Consider the following 17,333-nt stretch of genomic DNA (forward strand, 5'->3'; position numbering starts at 1 on the left):
TTATGGAGTGTCTACGGCCTTCCATCGTTTTTTGGAGCACACATCCCCTTCCAAAACTGGGACGATTAGCACTTGCCAGAACAGTCCTGCTGCACAGATGTATTTATATATATAAACTTAAAACTCAATGTACCTAATACCACACTAAACTTTTAAGAATTGGACAGTCTCTTAGGGGCCCGTCGGTGGTGGCTTCACTGCACTCCTAAGCAGAGTTCCCGACCGCCACATTAGGATGGCGGGTGGTGTGTTGGCAGTCAGAAAGACTGACTGCCACGCATTCAATGGGCTTCTTGATCCCACCGGTGTGGCAGAGGGGGGTTTGTAGTCCCTACCATGGTGGTGATGCCTGTGAGGCACCACCTTAGGTATTACAATGTCCCTTTCCGCCTGCCTTTTCATGGTGGTTAACTCGCCATGAAAAGGCTGACCAAAAGGGACTTTGGGGACCTGTAGCGAGCTGCCCTTCCTCCCTGGCACTCTCATGTGGGCAGTGCCCCCCTACATATCCCTGCACCATGTGGCAGCCACGTAGTGCAGGGATTTGTGCAGTTTCCCTATTTTCCATTGCAGCACGTGCTGCAGCCAGCAGCACCCGCCGCAATACAAAATATAGGCATTGCGACTGCCGTGGTGGCGGTCACATTGTGAGGTTGATGTTGGGTCTGCCGACAGCCTGACGGGTGGTCCCGATTCCCGATAGGGTGGCAGACGGATGTAATCATCCCCTTAGTTTCCCTCAACTGGGCTGGAGGACGAAATAGGGTGCGGTTTGCACATGCAAATATACGGCATTATATGTGCACATTTTTTTGACCGCCCATGTGCTTTTGTTTATTATGTTCATAGGTTTAAAAATTAAAAACAAACACTTAAAAAAATTAATAATTATGGATTTATTCTAAAATGTTATTTTTGTAGTGTACTAAGAAAAGTAATTTTGCTGTTTATTTGTAATATTTTTCTTAAGTTATGTACTATTTATTTTTTCATTTTACTATAAAGTAAGGCTATTTTAATAAGTATTTTTTTTACTAAATGAGTAGGACTTGTATTATTATATGTAGTCATTTGAAAATCAAATCCTCGACCCGTGGGAGGTGGTGCTTCACCCGGTGGAGCCTGCTAGAAATCTCTATTGTACACAAATTCAATAAGGTGCATACTCTTGTAAGATATCAAGTGCAGTGAAGTTGAGTTATTACTTGATAAATCTTGTTAAGTGTTTCGACTGAATATGCAGTCATGATCAGCACTTGTTATCCTACCTGAATGTGCGCCTCAGTGGATTTGTGTAGAAGATATATAATCCCGACTCACCACGTCCAATGGCAGGAACAAACGCAGGTACAGACCACCAAGAGTAATTCAAAAGGCCGTGCTTTAATTCAAACTTCAAATAATTCTAGCAACCAGTCCTTACAGAGCTAGTGCCCAGCATGACGCGTTTCGACCGCTGTCTGCGGTCTTGATCACATGACGTGCTATAGAATCAATTGAGTTTAAATAGTGACACCCCAACACACCTCTGATTAATTAAACCGTGGAGCAAGCCATAATAGTAGACATAGGCAACAGACTAACGTAATCATGGGTCACTTCAATGCTATTGTCAATACAATGAATCATATAGAACCCAACAAGACTGCAGCGAGGCTTGATAAACGTATTCTTTACAAGGGATTCAAAACAGCAATGGATAAATACTTAGTGCAATGAAATCATACCTTAATAGGTAAATGTAAATATTGAACCCTAATTATAGAAAAGTTTTATCTCAACATTACTGTTACTCAAAGCCTCCACATTACTGATGATATAAAGTGGTAGTGCTACTCTATTGCACGCTCCCTAAAGTGCTACTTATAAAGTGCTCTTGTGCAATACATATAAATGTGAACACATTCATTGGGTGACAAAAAACTTCTCATACCTTCGTGAAACCCACAGACAGATTTGCAGATTCATTCTAAAGTGCAAGAGCAATTTTAGACACATTTTTTCTTTTAAACAGCCAATACAAATGGATGAAAAATTGTAAAAACAATTCATTAATGTACACTGAAGATGCCTCAATAGATCCACATTGTTCATGTTGTAAAACATTACTCCCTACCAAATATCAGGATGCTGAGATAAATGCCCCAAATTTGCCCAGTGCTACCCTAAGTTGTACATCCAGGAAAAAATCCCGGATGCAGAATTACTACACCCATCTTTTATAAATTTAGGGACAGAACATTATTCATCTAGATGGTTCAACTTTAATCTATGGAGTTAAAAACAGCAGCTATTGAGGGGAACAGACTTCTCAATTAATTCAAAGTTTTGGCTAATAGATCAAAGTAAATTATGTAAATCTTCACTGGTGTTCAACCGATTGGGCATTGTAGTATCTAACTCCATAATAAATTGCTCCTCCCTGTTACCACCACGTCTAGATTTTTTAACAGCCCCTATTACGAAATACTCAAGATTACTAAAATTGTTCTGGGGAACTAATTGCAAGTGTCTTGCCACAGGTGTATTTGATTGAATACTTGGAGTTTAGTACTCCCTACATATCTAAACCCACATGTGCATTCAAGCACATAAACAGCGTGGTCAGCACTGCACCTGTAATACCCTTCGATCTTAACAGGTTTTTTGCTAAACACTGTGGTATATTCAGTGGTATTTACTCCAAACCTGCAAGCTCGACAAGAGCTTCACTTGGAAAATCCCGTCTTTGTGGACAACCAAGTGGTTGCTAGGCTGAATTCAGGGCTGCTCTTGACGAGTGCATCCCTCATAGAGGTTGCATGCCTGAATGTCAGTAATGGTAATTCAGGTAAAATTTGAGATAGAGAGCCATCGGTTAGAACAATCGACCAGTGATTATTTATGATCTTCCTGATTTGTTTCTCCTGTCTGCTGTGTGCTGTAATCATCCTGATCTCCTGAGGTTTGTCATCATCATTTTCCATAGTTGTAACACCTGGAGCTGTTTTATCGGAAGGAGCACCGAGGCACTTATCTCTTGTGCGGGTGTTGGCTTTTATAAGGGCTTTTTAAATGTCTTTGATGTTATACCCTCGTGTTACAAAGTGCTGAACTGCCTCATTTTGGTATTGTTCTAAGGCACAGTCATATATATATATATTAAGATTTAGTTTTTTTGATAATATATGTTTTGCAAATATGTAACATTAATATTAATGCATATTAATACATTTAGTGTACAGTATAAATACATAAACAAAACTAAATATAATATGTCCATTTCAATATTGTAAATACACAAAAAAGTTTTGTTGGTTGTACATATGTTAAGGTTTACTGTTACTATTTATATTTTATATATTTTTTTAATGGGTTATTTATTGTCAGGAATATTTTTAAATATTGTATATCATATATATATATCTGTAATGGGGAGAGAGGATACGGCAGGTTGCTGTGTTAAGGTGCCAACAGTAGTATACTTGCCATTATTATTTCCCGTGAAAGAGGCTGGGGTGAGTGTGCACATCGTAACCAGCGGGACTGGGACGCCACGAGTACAAAATCACTGTATTTTGACTCGCAGCGTGGGCACATGAAAACCCAGCATGGATCACGGTGAGCAGCGCAGCCAGAAGCCGTGGAGATTGGTCAGTTACACACTCCAATCAGAAAACAACTTCCACATATTTAAACAGGCCTCCAGGTGTATTATCACCACTGTTTGTTGGAACTGGCACTGAGGAAGGTCGAAAGACTGAAACGCGTATGCCAAGCGTTTCACAACAATGAACTTGGCTCACGCTTTGCGCTTTTAATTTTGGTAAATAAATCTACTAGCTGTCACTGAGCATGTGTCGGCCCGTTTCTGAACTGGAATGGGATTGGACCCGATGTGTCACCGGTGTCACCGGTAAAGCAAGCACCGGTTACCGACACGCCCTCTCGGTTTGGTGCTACGCGCATAACTTGCTACTTTTTGGATTGTGTATGTAACTACAGCGCGTCGCCCCCCCACTTGGCAAGGACACTAACCTGGATGAGACCAAAGAATGGGGAGAGAGGATACGGCTGGTTCCCGTGAAAGAGGCTGGGGTGAGTGTGCACATCGTAACCAGCAAGACTGGGACGTCACTTGGCGTACGAGTACAAAATCACTGTATTTTGACTCGCAGCGAGGCCACATGAAAACCCGGCATGGATCACGGTGAGCAGCGCAGCCAGAGGCCGTGGAGATTGGTCAGTTACACACTCCAATCAGAAAAGAACTTCCACATATTTAAACAGGCCTCCAGGTGTATTATCACTGTTTGTTGGAACTGGCACTGAGGAAGGTCGAAAGACTGAAACGCGTATGCCGAGCGTTTCACAACAATGAACTTGGCTCACGCTTTGTGCTTTTAATTTTGGTAAATAAAGCTAATAGCTGTCACTGAGCATGTGTCGGCCCGTTTCTGAACTGGAATGGGATTGGACCCGATATATTCATGTTTTGCACAGCACGTTAAAAGGGTTGACTGCAAAGCACAGCGTTGTCATGTGATCAAGGCCGGTGCCGGCCGAAACGCGTAATAGCAGACATTCCCCAATAAACCACTTTTCAGCAAATCAATGGTGATTCGTGGTCGTTTCTCTTACCTATGACGGATAAGCAACAGAGTTGTATATATGGGGGTCCCTCGGCCCAAAATTGGCCTGGGGAGGGGGGCCAAGTGGCCCCCCGCTTTACAAAAATAAATTTGTTTTAAATGGCAAAGCCCTGGGGGATGGGGTCTCCAGGGCCAAGAAAGGCCTGGGGGAGGAGGGCCACTTGTCCCCTTCCTATATTTTTTTAAATGGCCAGGCCTTCGGAGGTAGGGGTCCCCACAGCTGAAATCGGCCTGGGGAGGGGGCCCCATCATCTTTAAAAAATAAAACCACAAAAGGCCCACTCTCAGGGAATGGGGTCCCTGGGGCATATATCCGACTCAGAGGGGGGCCATGCAGCCCCCTTCCCTTGTTTCCAGGGCCCAAAAGCTACACAGCCCCTTTTCTAAATAAAAAAAAAGAATTGGCAACTTGAGGGAAGCCTGGCCCCCTTTCTCCATCACTCTGCAAATGCGCCTCCTGGCACGCTCTGGGTTGCGGGATGAAATCCTTGTTGCTACTGAGGGTCTTTAGTAGGCAACTAGCCCACCAGGTACCTCCAGTAGGCCCTACAGGTGGTAAGAGGCCACGCCCATTTTTACAATACTCTGCAAAAACACCTCTTGGGGCACTGCTGGTGGATTGATGAGGTCCCCTTGTGTCCTGAGGACTCAAGGACTAAAGTGGACTTCATCCTCCAAGCAGCAGTGCTGCAGGAGGCTGGTTTGTAAACTGGTGTAAAAAGGTGGTGTGGGCTGATCACCTCTCAGCATCCAGTTCTGTGGGTCTTACTGGAGGTAACAGGAGGGCTAGTTGGTCCCTAGGTACCCTCAAGAGGCAAGGGGACTTCATCCCCCAACCAAGAGCGCACCAGGAGGCTCCTTTGCAGAGTGGGGGAGAAAAGTTGCATGGCCTGTGACCACCTCTCAGCAATTCCACTGTGTGGTGCTTACTGGAGGTAATCGGTAAGCTAGTTGGCCGCTAAGGACCTCCAGGAGCAAAGGCGACTTCATCCCCCAAACAAGAGAATGTCAGGAGACATGTTTGCAGACTGTGGACAAAGGGGGCATTGCCTTGTATCAGAAGTCAGCAATCCTTCTGTGTAAGACTTACTGGAGGCAATAGGAGGGATAGTTAGCCCACAAGGATGTCATTGGGGGCCAACTAGCCCTCCTGTTACCTCCAGTACGTCCAACACAGTGGGATTGCTAAGAGCTCTTTGGAGGCCACACCTCCCTTTCTCCACCACTCTGAGTACGGGCCTCCTGGCACACTACTGGTTGGGGGATGAAGTCCACTTTACTCCTGAGGGACTTTAAGGGCCAAGAAGCCCTCTTGGTATCTCCTGTAAGTCCTACGTAGCTGAATTCTTGAGTCCTGGTTGGAGGCCCAGCCCCCTTTCTCCACCACTCTGAAAATGCAAACAACTAGTTAAGCTAGCATTGCAATGCAATAGGTCTTGCATTTGCTAGCGTTAGCGCTATTGGTGTTGTAAATGTAAACTTTTTTACTAATGTTTAGTGGAGTGGATGTATGTTGTGTGTGGTAGAATAATGTGGTATGTTGTGCCGTGAAACTATGTGGATAGAAATTATGTGGTATTTAGTGTATATGAATTATGTGAAGTGGAATTATGTGTTATGGAGAGTTATTATGTGGTGTGGTTGTGTGTGTTGTGAAGTGGTAACCTCAGGTTTAGTTTTCCTCATTTCCATAGAAGCTAAACTATAGACACAAAAAAAGAAGCAACCACATAGAAGCACTTCTGGACTTAGTCAGAGGTATGAGCGGGGCCACTGGAATTATGCAACCGTTCAGCCACGCCAATTTTTTCATAATTATACATTTTCTGCATTTACCACAATATCCATCTTCTGCCACATAATCTGCAGATTTGAAAAAAAAGTGTTTTCTAGCTCAAACACACAAACATTACCAAAAATGCAGCAACCCATGTTAAGGCCCTTTGCAAAGCTGGATTGGTCACCAGTTACTTATTGCTAAATGTGGGTGTTAAATTGGTACTAATGGTGCACAAACCTCTCTTATCTTCTATCTGTGACTCTCTTGCCTCTTTCTGCACTTCTCTTGCTTCTTTCTGTGCATTTCTTCTTCTTTCTGCACCTTTCTTCCTCTTTCTGCACTTCTCTTGCCTCTTTTTGCACCTCTCTTGCCTCTTTCTGTTCCTCACTTGCCTCTTCCTGCAGTTCTCTTCCTTTTTTCTGCACTGCTCTTGCCTCTTTCTGCACCTCTCTTCCTTCTTTCTGCACTTCTCTTGTAATGTTCTGTACCTTTCTTACATCTTTTTGCACCTCTCTTGCTTCTTTCTGTACCTTTCTTTCCCATTATGCTGCTCTCTTTCATCTTTCTGTACTCCATTGCCTCTTTCTGTACCTCTCTTGCTTCTTTCTGCATTTTTCTTATATATTTCTGCACCTCTCTTGCCTCTTTCTGTACCTCTCTTCCCTCTTACTGCACCTTTCTTCCTCTTTCTTATTCTTTCTGTACCACTCTTGCATCTTTCTGCACGTTTCTTCCTCTGTATGCACCTTTCTTCCTCTTTCTGCACCTCTCTGGCCTCTTTCTGCACCTCTCTTGCCTCTTTCTGGCTCTCTCTAGCTTCTTTCTGTAATTCTATTTGTTCTTTCTGCAACTATCTTCCTCATTCTGCATTTCTCTTGCCTCTTTCTTCATTTCTCTTACTTGGTTCTGCATCTTGCTTCTTCTTTCTGTACTTTTATTGCCTCTTTCTGTACCTTTCTTACATCTTTTCGAACCACTCTTGCATCTTTCTGCACCTTTCTTCCTCTGTCTGCACCTTTCTTCCTCTTTCTGCACCTCTCTGGCCTCTTTCTGCACCTCTTTTGCTGCTTTCTGCACCTCTCTTGCCTCTTTTTGGCTCTCTCTTGCTTCTTTCTGTAATTCTATTTGTTCTTTCTGCAACTATCTTCCTCTTTCTGCATTTCTCTTGCCTCTTTCTTCATTTCTCTTACTTGTTTCTGCATCTTGCTTCTTCTTTCTGTACTTTTATTGCCTCTTTCTGTACTTCTCTTGCGTCTTTCTTCACATTTCTTCCTCTTTCTGTACCTCTCTTGCCTCTTTCTGTACCTATGTTGCCTCTTTATACACCTCTCTTGCTTCTTTCTGCAATTCTCTTGGTTCGTTCTGTAACTTTCTTCCTCTTTCTGCATTTCTCTTGCTTCTTTCTGCATTTCTATTACTTGTTTCTGCATCTTACTTCCTCTTTCTGTACTTTTATTGCCTCTTTCTGTACTTCTCTTGCTTCTTTCTGCACCTTTCTTCTTTTTTCTGTACCTATCCTGCCTCTTTCTATACCTTTCTTCTTCTTTCTGCACCACTCTCTTGCTTCTTTCTGCACCTTTCTTCCCTATTCTGCTGTTCTTTTGTATGTTTCTGTACCCCTCTTGCCTCTTTCTGCACCTCTCTTGCTTCCTTCTGTAATTCTCTTGGTTCTTTCTGCAACTGTTTTCCTCTTTCTGTATTACTCTTGCCTCTTTCTGCATTTCTCTTGCTTGTTTCTGCATCGTTCTTCCTCTTTCTGCACTTCTATTGCCTCTTTCTGTACTTCTCTTGCTTTTTTCTGCACCTTTCTTCCTCTTTCTGCACCTCTCTTGCCTCTTTCTGCACCTCTTTTGCCTCTTTCTGCACCTCTCTTGCTTCTTTCTGCAATTCTCTTGGTTCTTTCTGAAAGTATCTAAATCTTTCGGCATTTCTCTTGCCTCTTTCTGCATTTCTCTTGCTTGTTTCTATATTTTTCTTCTTCTTTCTGTACTTCTATTGCCTCTTTCTGAACTTCCCATGCTTCTCTTTCTGCCCCTTTCTTCCTCTTTCTGCACCTCTCTTACCTCTTTTTAGACCTTCCTTATTCTTTCTGCACCTCTCTTGCTTCTTTCTGCACTTCTCTTGCCTCTTTGTGCACTTCTCTTGCGTTTTTCTGCACTTCTCTTGCCTCTTTCTGCACATTTCTTACTCTTTGTGCACCTCTCTTGTTTTTTCTGCACTTCTTATGCCTCTTTCTTTAATTTCTCGCCTCTTTCTGTACTCAAATTGGAAGTGCGAGTTGTCAAGTTTTAAGGCCTGTGTGCTCTTGTGACTGAGGCTGCCCTGAAAATCCCGATGGGGGCTAATTTTCTTCCCCGATCCTAGCCAGGGCTCCAGGAGGCCGGGAGCATTCACGCCTTCAGTCCCCTCTGTTACTCAGTGTGCACTGATTACAAGAAAGGGGGTTATTTTTCCTCTGGATTACTAGGGAGAGGGTGCCTCAGACCCCCTTGAGGTCCTGTGATTCTTAGCTGGGTTAAGCCAGGGCTTAGACCCATCTGCCAGGACCCCCAGGGGTCCAGGTCTGCTCCTGTCTCCAAGCCCTGCCTGATGGGCCTTTCCCAGGAGCCTGCCTTCCTGGAGATCAGGCAGGGACATGAAGTGGACATCCCAGCTGCTGTGGAAGTCCCGATGAGGGCTCAGTTGCTTCTTTAAGCTCAGGAAGGGCTGTAGGAGGTTGAGCATATTTCTGCTGGTGGTTCCCTCTGTCCCTCGGTGCACATGGAATACAAGTAAGGGTCATAGCCTTCCTCTGGATTATAAGGGACAGGGTACTCCAGACCAAAAGTCGGAGGTTCAGAGACCATCGTAGTTCCAACCATAAACTATGCCAACTAGCAATCTGGCAGTGTTATTCCCGTAACCCACCAAGCAGCTTCAGGGAAACCAGTCCTTGGGTTCTGAGAGGATTATACTTGCATAGCTGAAACTTAAAGAAATTGATGGAAGGGCACCACCAGGAATGGAGCCTGAGGCTCAATTTGACTCAAAATGGGAAACCTCATCCGGCCCGGACACAGAAAGGATTGACAGATTGATAGCTCTTTTTCAATTCTGTGGGTTGTGGTGCATCGTTGTTCTTAGTTGGTGGAGTGATTGGTCTGGTTAATTCCGACAATGAACGAGACTCCTCGATGCTAACTAGATGCGCAACTCCAAGCAGTCCACCAGAAGTTGGAGTCCAACTTCTTAGAGGGACAAGTGGTGTTCCACAAGGTGGGGAAATCGAATGGCAGTGCCTCCCCGGGCTGGGACCACCCCTGAAGACCCTGCTGCCCTGGGCACTTCCGGGCCCAATCCCGGCCTGACCGGGCTTCGGGCAATTGAGGAGAAGCCCTTCTCGAGCTGCAGTGCAGCTTGGAAGAAAATGAGCCAGGGCCTGTTGAGGTTCTGCAGCGATCCGAACCCGTGTATTCGGTATCGTAGTACTGACACGATTTTGGTATCAATGAACCGTAAATGATCCATTTAATATATGACAGTGTTTTCGCTGCGCTACGAGCATGAATTCACTGAGAAATAGGGCATTCTGTTGTAAAGCCATGGCATCCATTTTAGATACGGCACCCATTTTGTTTCTTGCCCTCACATAGTCAATGGACGAGCAATGACCCCGGCAGAATCACCTTGTTAAGGACACGTAAGCCCGAGCCCGAGGAAGCTGACGCTGCGTGACTAGGCAGAATCAAGCTGCCTCCCTTGCCTGAGGCCAGCCCTGCTATACTGGTTCTCGTGTCCATTGTCCTGATTGAGAGACCAAAGACGGTAGCCATGCCCGTTTATGATCCATAAACACCTCTTATCCTACTTTTCTATCCCTTACACCTGGCTCTGCTCCTCTCCTTCTGGGCTTTTACAATGGGGAGGATACGATTATTATGATGGGGAGGATCGGTCAAAGAATGGGAAACTGACAAAGAGACTTGATAGAATACTGAAAACCTACGACTAATTATTGTTTGGTGTATGTTTATTGTCTGTTTGGGATACCGGGTTGGGCATGAAAGATATTCGTGTAATGTTGCCTGAAGACATATTTTATGTATTTAAGGAGCAACCCACTTTTTGCAAATCGAACAGTCTCGTAGATTCTGCCTTTGTGTGGTTCCTATGACTTCTGTGTCCCTGCAGTAAATAAATCTTGGTCTCTGACGCCACCATCGAGAAGCCCGCGTCTCTGTTTATTTGTGCACCAAGGCAGGAAGGAACTCAGGGGTCTTTGGGTGTTGTTTCCCTGACACCTCTGGACTTTTAAAAGTCCAGAACCTCAAATTGGCGCCCAACGTCGGGCGACGTCATCCGGTACCGGTCCAAAGCCTGAAAATTTCGAGGAGCTTCGTGTGAAGATTCCGGAGGGAGGTACCCCGCTTCATCGATCCCTGTATGTCGTAAAAGTGGCCCGACGATCTCTTCCACGAGGGTTCCCGTTCCTAGACGGCTACAGAGGACCGCTGCCCTGACTGTCGCCCTGTCTTGGACCCGAGGTGCAGACCTTAGTACGGCGAGACGTAGACGGGTTCTCCTTGGTGACGTCTTCCACATTTCAGTTAAGTATTAAGTGGGTTGTGCTTTGTTGCTCTTGTTTTGTTCTCTGGATGCGTTTGTTTTTGAATTCGTAGATTATCATTGGTTGCTCTTGTTAAGATAATCTTTGTTTTGGTATTGGTTCATTTGGTAGGCCTAAATTCTTTGTGCATTTTTGTTGGAATCTGTCCTTAGTTTATAATGACTAACAGTAGTAATTGTTTCCTGTCCTGGTTAAGTTGCAACGGGGATTCCCGGTTGGAGGATCCGTGTTCCTCCAATTGGAACTCCGACATATGAGCTCTATTGTAAACACGGTGTAGGTCCTATCGCTTATAATGAAGTATGGGTCCGTTACACCAGGAAAGATGGTGTCCTTAGTTGGCCACCGCATGGTAGCTTTGAAACCGAAATTCTAGACAATCTAGAGATGAAGTTGTTTAAAAAGAAAGCCCGGCCGGCAATGTTTGATTCTTTTCGCGTATGGCGTAAAGAAGCTAAACAGAGAGAAATTAGGAAGATGAAGAAGGAACAGAAAGAGAAAGGGTTGACATTAATGGAGTCTGCTAGACAGTTGCATGTCAACGAGACTGAGAAAACAATAGAGATAGCGAATAGAAAACATAATTTGGCGATTGATAAATGCTACCCTGTCTTGCCATCTTGTCCTGCTAAGCCGATAGAGGACTGTGAAAAGGATCCTCTGTTGTCTTATCTGTTGAGATCACCTCCACCGTATGCACAGGGTAATACAGCACCACAGTTACCACCTGTTTTGCAGCCAGCTGCTGGTCAGCCTGGAATAGTTGCTCCACTTCCTTTGATTCAAGCTCCTGTCCTTCCTGTGGTAAATGTTCCCTCGGCACCCCCTCTTCCTGGGTTGCCTATTCCGCCTGTGCCTGTCGTTTCGCAAACTGCTTTACCTGCTACTCCCACCCTTACCATTTCATATGCTCCAGCTTCCCTGTTCCCGAACTCTGTAAACATTCTGACTCCGCTTTCTGTTCGACGGAAAATAACCGACTCTGTAACTAATATCCTAACTCCTCTCTACAGGTCTTTAATTGGGACCCCCGTTTCTGACTCTACACAGAGACGTAGCCAGTTTCCTGGTCCTCAGGAACGAGAAATGTTGGATTCGACAGCTCTCAGGTGGATGTCGAAAGCTGCGAAGTATGATGCACGAAGAGTGTCAGACACTTTTATGCAATGGAATGAACCAACTCAGCGTTATGTCTTTGACGTGATGTGTTCTCTTTTGCGTGAGGAATGGGATGATGATGACTCAGATTCTGTCCCCTCTGATTTGATAAATATTCAGCAAAAGTTCGCCGCAGGAATGGTGATAGGTTCAGAAGTAAGGGAAGCGTTAGAACTGATTTTAGCTTATAGGGATGATTCTCCTTCTCGGCCTGCAATGGGTTCTGATGGTTCTCCGATTACGAGGAAAAGACGAGGTCAATATCCGATGAGGGAAGTTCCGCCGATATGGCGCGAAGCAGTTCAAGCTGATGCGGCTCAGGGCATTGCAGCTGCTCCGGCGCATTTCCATAGAGTGTGGATACACATCCCTTGGAAGCGGGCAGAAGTGTTAGCAGTAAAACAGGCATTGCCGGACCCGCGTAAGAATCCTGCTGGTTACTATAAAGAGTTAACGCAGACGGTTCAAGCGTGTGTCATGAATTTGGCAGACATCGAAATGCTATTTGGCAATGTAGTGCCACAGCCTATATGGGCCAAGATTCGGCAAGAGAACCACCCAGTCGCCTTAGGAGGTGATTGGCCAGCTATTGTAGCGGCAGACACGCACCAAGTTGGTGGTGCTAAACCTGAGCCTCTGATTGCTGCTTTACCTGGCAGAATAATTAATCTGATGAAAACGCTGATGCCAGCGTTACGAGTGAACTGGGATAAACTATCAGCATGCAAGCAAAAGAAGGACGAAAGCGTCTCTGACTTCTTCACTAGATTTGAAGAGACCTTCGTAGACCACAGTGGGCAAATTATGAGTACTGAAGGAGGTCAGAGGTTGTTTGTCGACAAGTTTGTGTTTAATTTACTGCCTGAGCTTAGTAACAAGTTAAAGGATTCTGAGAGTGCATGGGCAGTGTCGACGACAGCACAGATACTTGCAACTGCTCAGTATTACGAGAATAGAGAGAAAGAAGAGAGGGAAAAGTCAGAAAAGAAGACAAAAGATTTAAAAACTAAAATTCTTTTGCAACAGGCATACCCGCCTCGCTCAGTTCAGTCAGATTCACAGCAGCGACCCCAGTTTCAGCAACAGCCACAATTCCAGCAAGGGACGTCCCAAAGATTTAATTATGGTTTTCCCCGACAACAGTTAGCATGGAATCAGTGTGCCTATTGTAAAAAGGAGGGCCATTATAAGAACGAGTGTCCAGTACTGCACACACAAACCAGTGGTGTCCCAGCTCATAGAGGTAGTGGTGGGTTTATGCAAGCTCCTAGAGGTAGAGGACGTGGTACAATGACTCCACAGGCTGATCGCCCATCAAATTATTTCGATCAGCGAAATGTACAATCTACGCAACCAGGTAGATCTCCACAGTATCATGTTGAGGATTACTATGAAAATAAGGAAGAGATTCAGAAAAGTGAGTACTAGGACAGCCACAGGCAAAGAGAGGGAGTAGTATCAGTTCCAGTTGATCAGAGTGGACCTTATGTCGCAGTAGTTACATCAGGCGTGGTCGAACCGTTTCTGTTGGATACTGGTGCGGCAAAAAGTTCAATTATGCATGCGAAACTCCCTGGCGCACCTTTGTCTGGCTTAACGAACACTTCAGTAGGTTTCTCAGGCGCCCCTGTTCACAATCCTGTTTCTAGTCCTTTGTCAATTTCTGTTGGGCCATGCGAACTGGAAGCACCCCTTATTCTAACAACCGGTTGTAATGAGAATCTGCTTGGTTTAGATCTGTTGAAACGCCTGCATGCGACACTGTACTGTTCTCCTTCGGGAGTACAGCTCACATTGGGTAAGAGAGTCATTTCTCCAATGTACATGTCAATGAATAAGCTCCCACCGGAGCTGCGTTCTCTCCCTGATACTCTTTGGGCAACTGGTCCTAATGATGTAGGTCTTTTGGAAATTCCCCCTTATGTGGTGAGTCTGAAAGCGAATGTTAGATTCCCACGAATACCACAATATCGGATTTCGAATGAAGGTGAACGTGCACTTTTACTGATCGTGAAAGACTTAATACAGAAAGATGTGATAGAGGAAACTAGAGGAAATGTCTGCAATAGTCCTGTTCTGCCGATTTTGAAACGCACTGACCCTTCCAAACCTCCAATCTACAGATTTGTGATTGACCTCAGAGAGGTTAACAAAATAGTGATTCCACAGTTTCCTGTGGTACCAGATATCACTGCATTATTGACGTTGATTCCTGCCTCAGCCTCATGGTTTACAGTGATAGACTTGAAGAATGCCTTTTTCAGCATCCCGATAGCCGAGGAAAGTAGAGACATTTTTGGTTTCTCCTTAGGTGGTCGCAGTTTCAGGTTCAAGCGCGCTCCACAAGGTTATTGTGAGAGCCCTTCAATTTACAGCCAAGCATTAAAAAGTCAATTAGATGCTCTTGTACTTCCTCCTGGTGTTGCCCTGATCCAATACGTAGATGATCTTTTACTGGCTGCTAATGACAAGGAAACTTGCAAAACAGCTACAATTTCTTTATTACGTCATTTGTCAGACTTACATCACAAGGTTTCACCTTCTAAACTGCAATATTGTTGCCAAGAAGTGACCTACTTAGGTCATCTTTTGTCAAAGGAGGGAAGAAGGTTGACCCCAGAGAGAATCAAAGCAATTTCGCAGATGACTGTACCAAGCACACAGAGAAAAGTGCGTGCGTTTTTGGGTATTACGTCATACTGCAGGCAATGGATCCCAAATTTTTCTCTCATGGCAAAACCATTGGTAGCCCTGACTGGAAAAGGTGTTCCGAGCCCTTTGCCATGGTCTGATGAATGTCAACAGAGCTTCTCCGACTTACGTGATGCGCTGTGTTCAGCTCCTGTGTTGGGTACTCCTGACTACAGTAAGCCGTTTACTTTATATGTCCATGAAAGAGAAGGTTGTGCGTTGAGTGTTTTAACACAACAATTTGGTGACAAACAGCGACCTTGTGCATATTTCTCATCCACATTAGATCCGGTAGCCAGAGCATTGCCAAGTTGTTTGAGAGCTACAGCAGCAGCTGCAGTGTCTATTCGACAGTCTGCTGGACTAGTCATGAACAACATGTTAGTAGTCATGGTTCCACATGCTGTGGATACACTCATGAATCGAACGAAAACTCAGCACCTCACCAGTGCTAGACTATCAGGCTATGAGCTGACGCTTTTGGCAAGTCACATCCAGATCAAGCGATGCAACATATTGAATCCAGCAACGCTGTTGCCGACTACTCAAGAGTCGAGTGATTCAGAGCCCCATGATTGTTGTTTTAGAACTGAGGAAGAGACAAAAGGTAGGATTGATTTAAAAGATACTCCGTTACTAGATCCAGATGGCACTTTGTACGTCGATGGGTCATGTTTTAAACTACAGAATGGTGATGTGACGGCCGCGTATGCAGTTACGACTTTGAGCACGATTGTTGAGACCGCAAGAGTAAGTCAGAATTCTGCCCAAGCTGCAGAATTAATTGCATTAACAAGAGCGTGTGTTTTAGCTGAGGGAAAGAGAGTGAATGTGTTTACCGATAGCCAATACGCCTTCGGCGTAGCACATAGTTTTGGACGTCTGTGGAAAGAAAGAGGTTTTCTCACGTCCCATGGGACTAAGATCCAACATGGACAGTTAGTCAATGACCTGTTGGAACCTCTGACCTTACCGAATGAAGTTGCGATTGTGAAGTGCAGTGCACATCGAAAGATTACGGATGATGTTGGCTGTGGGAATGCGTTTGCTGATGAGGTCGCCAAAGAGACGGCCAAGAACATGATGAGTCGAATGTACGTTGCAACGTCTGCGAGATGGATTGCTGAATCAGGAATGTGTGAGAATACAATTGAAAGTGTGAAGGCAATCCAGAATGAAGCAACTAAAAATGAGAAGAATGAATGGAAGGAGAAAACGGGTAGAATGGATTCAAGTGGATGTTGGGTTGATTTGTCTGAGCAGCAGCGTTGGATGTTACCTGATGCGTATGTACTTGCGGTAGTCACGATGGCGCATGGAGCGGCACATATTAGTTCGAAAGGGATATGTAAGATGTTAGCTCCAGTATGGAAGAACGATGGAATTACTAAGTGTGCGGAAAGAGTGGTGAAAAATTGCATGATATGCCTGATGCATAATCCTGGCATGGGAACCCCAACCCCAGTTGGTCACTTTGCTCCCCCTTCTTGTCCCTTTGAAGTGATTCAGTTGGATTTTATCCACATGGACAGATGTAATAATCTTAAATATGTCCTAGTGGTAGTCTGTGCCTTTTCAAGATGGATTGAGGCGTAAAAATCCTCCTCAAAGAGTACTTCCCCAGGTATGGTATGCCACGGATTGTTTGGTTGGACAATGGAAGTGAGTTTGTAGGGAAAGTTATGAAGAGTGTGTGTGCGGGTCTGGGAATCATCCAGAAATTCCACAGTGCGAATCACCCACAGTCAGCAGGCTTGGTTGAAGGGTACAATGGTACCTTGAAGCTAAAACTTGCTAAAATTCAAGCTTCCACTGGTCTATCGTGGCCAGACGCACTGCCTTTAGCTTTACTGTCCACCAGAGCGACTGTACACTCTCGAGTAGGGCTTAGCCCATATGAGATTGTGTTTGGTCATCCTGCTAATGTTTGGGGAGTCCCTAGGCCAAAGGAATTCAAACAGATCGAATATCCAATGTTGATTGATTACCTTTTTGACCTGACTGCTAAATTGAGCCTTATTCATCAACAGGTATTTGAATCCTTGCCTAAACTGCCAGAGAGTCCAGGCCACACATTGAAACCCGGTGATCAAGTTGTGGTGCGGAATTTTGAACGAACCCGGAACCTCCAGCCAAGATTTGTGGGACCGTTTCAAGTGCTCCTGGCAACAAGAACTGCTGTACGCCTAGCTGGAAGGAAGAATTGGGTGCACGCTAGCCATACGAAGCGTGTCCCTCTCCCACTCCCCTACGACAACTGGGTTAGACAGGGATTTGGTGTATCCGAGACAGAACCTGTTCCTAGGCTCATTCCCTTCAGTGATGCAGAGTACATAACGGACAAACAAACTGAAACGCAGAACTCTGACACCCCACCAGGAACTGTTCCTTCGAACCCTGAACAGAGTGTTGTACAAAGTGAACATTTGTCACCTGTGGATTCGAACATTACTGCACCTGTAAACCA

The sequence above is a fragment of the Triturus cristatus genome, chromosome 5_1 (assembly GCF_964204655.1).
Source record: "Triturus cristatus chromosome 5_1, aTriCri1.1, whole genome shotgun sequence".
Lineage (NCBI taxonomy): Eukaryota > Metazoa > Chordata > Amphibia > Caudata > Salamandridae > Triturus > Triturus cristatus.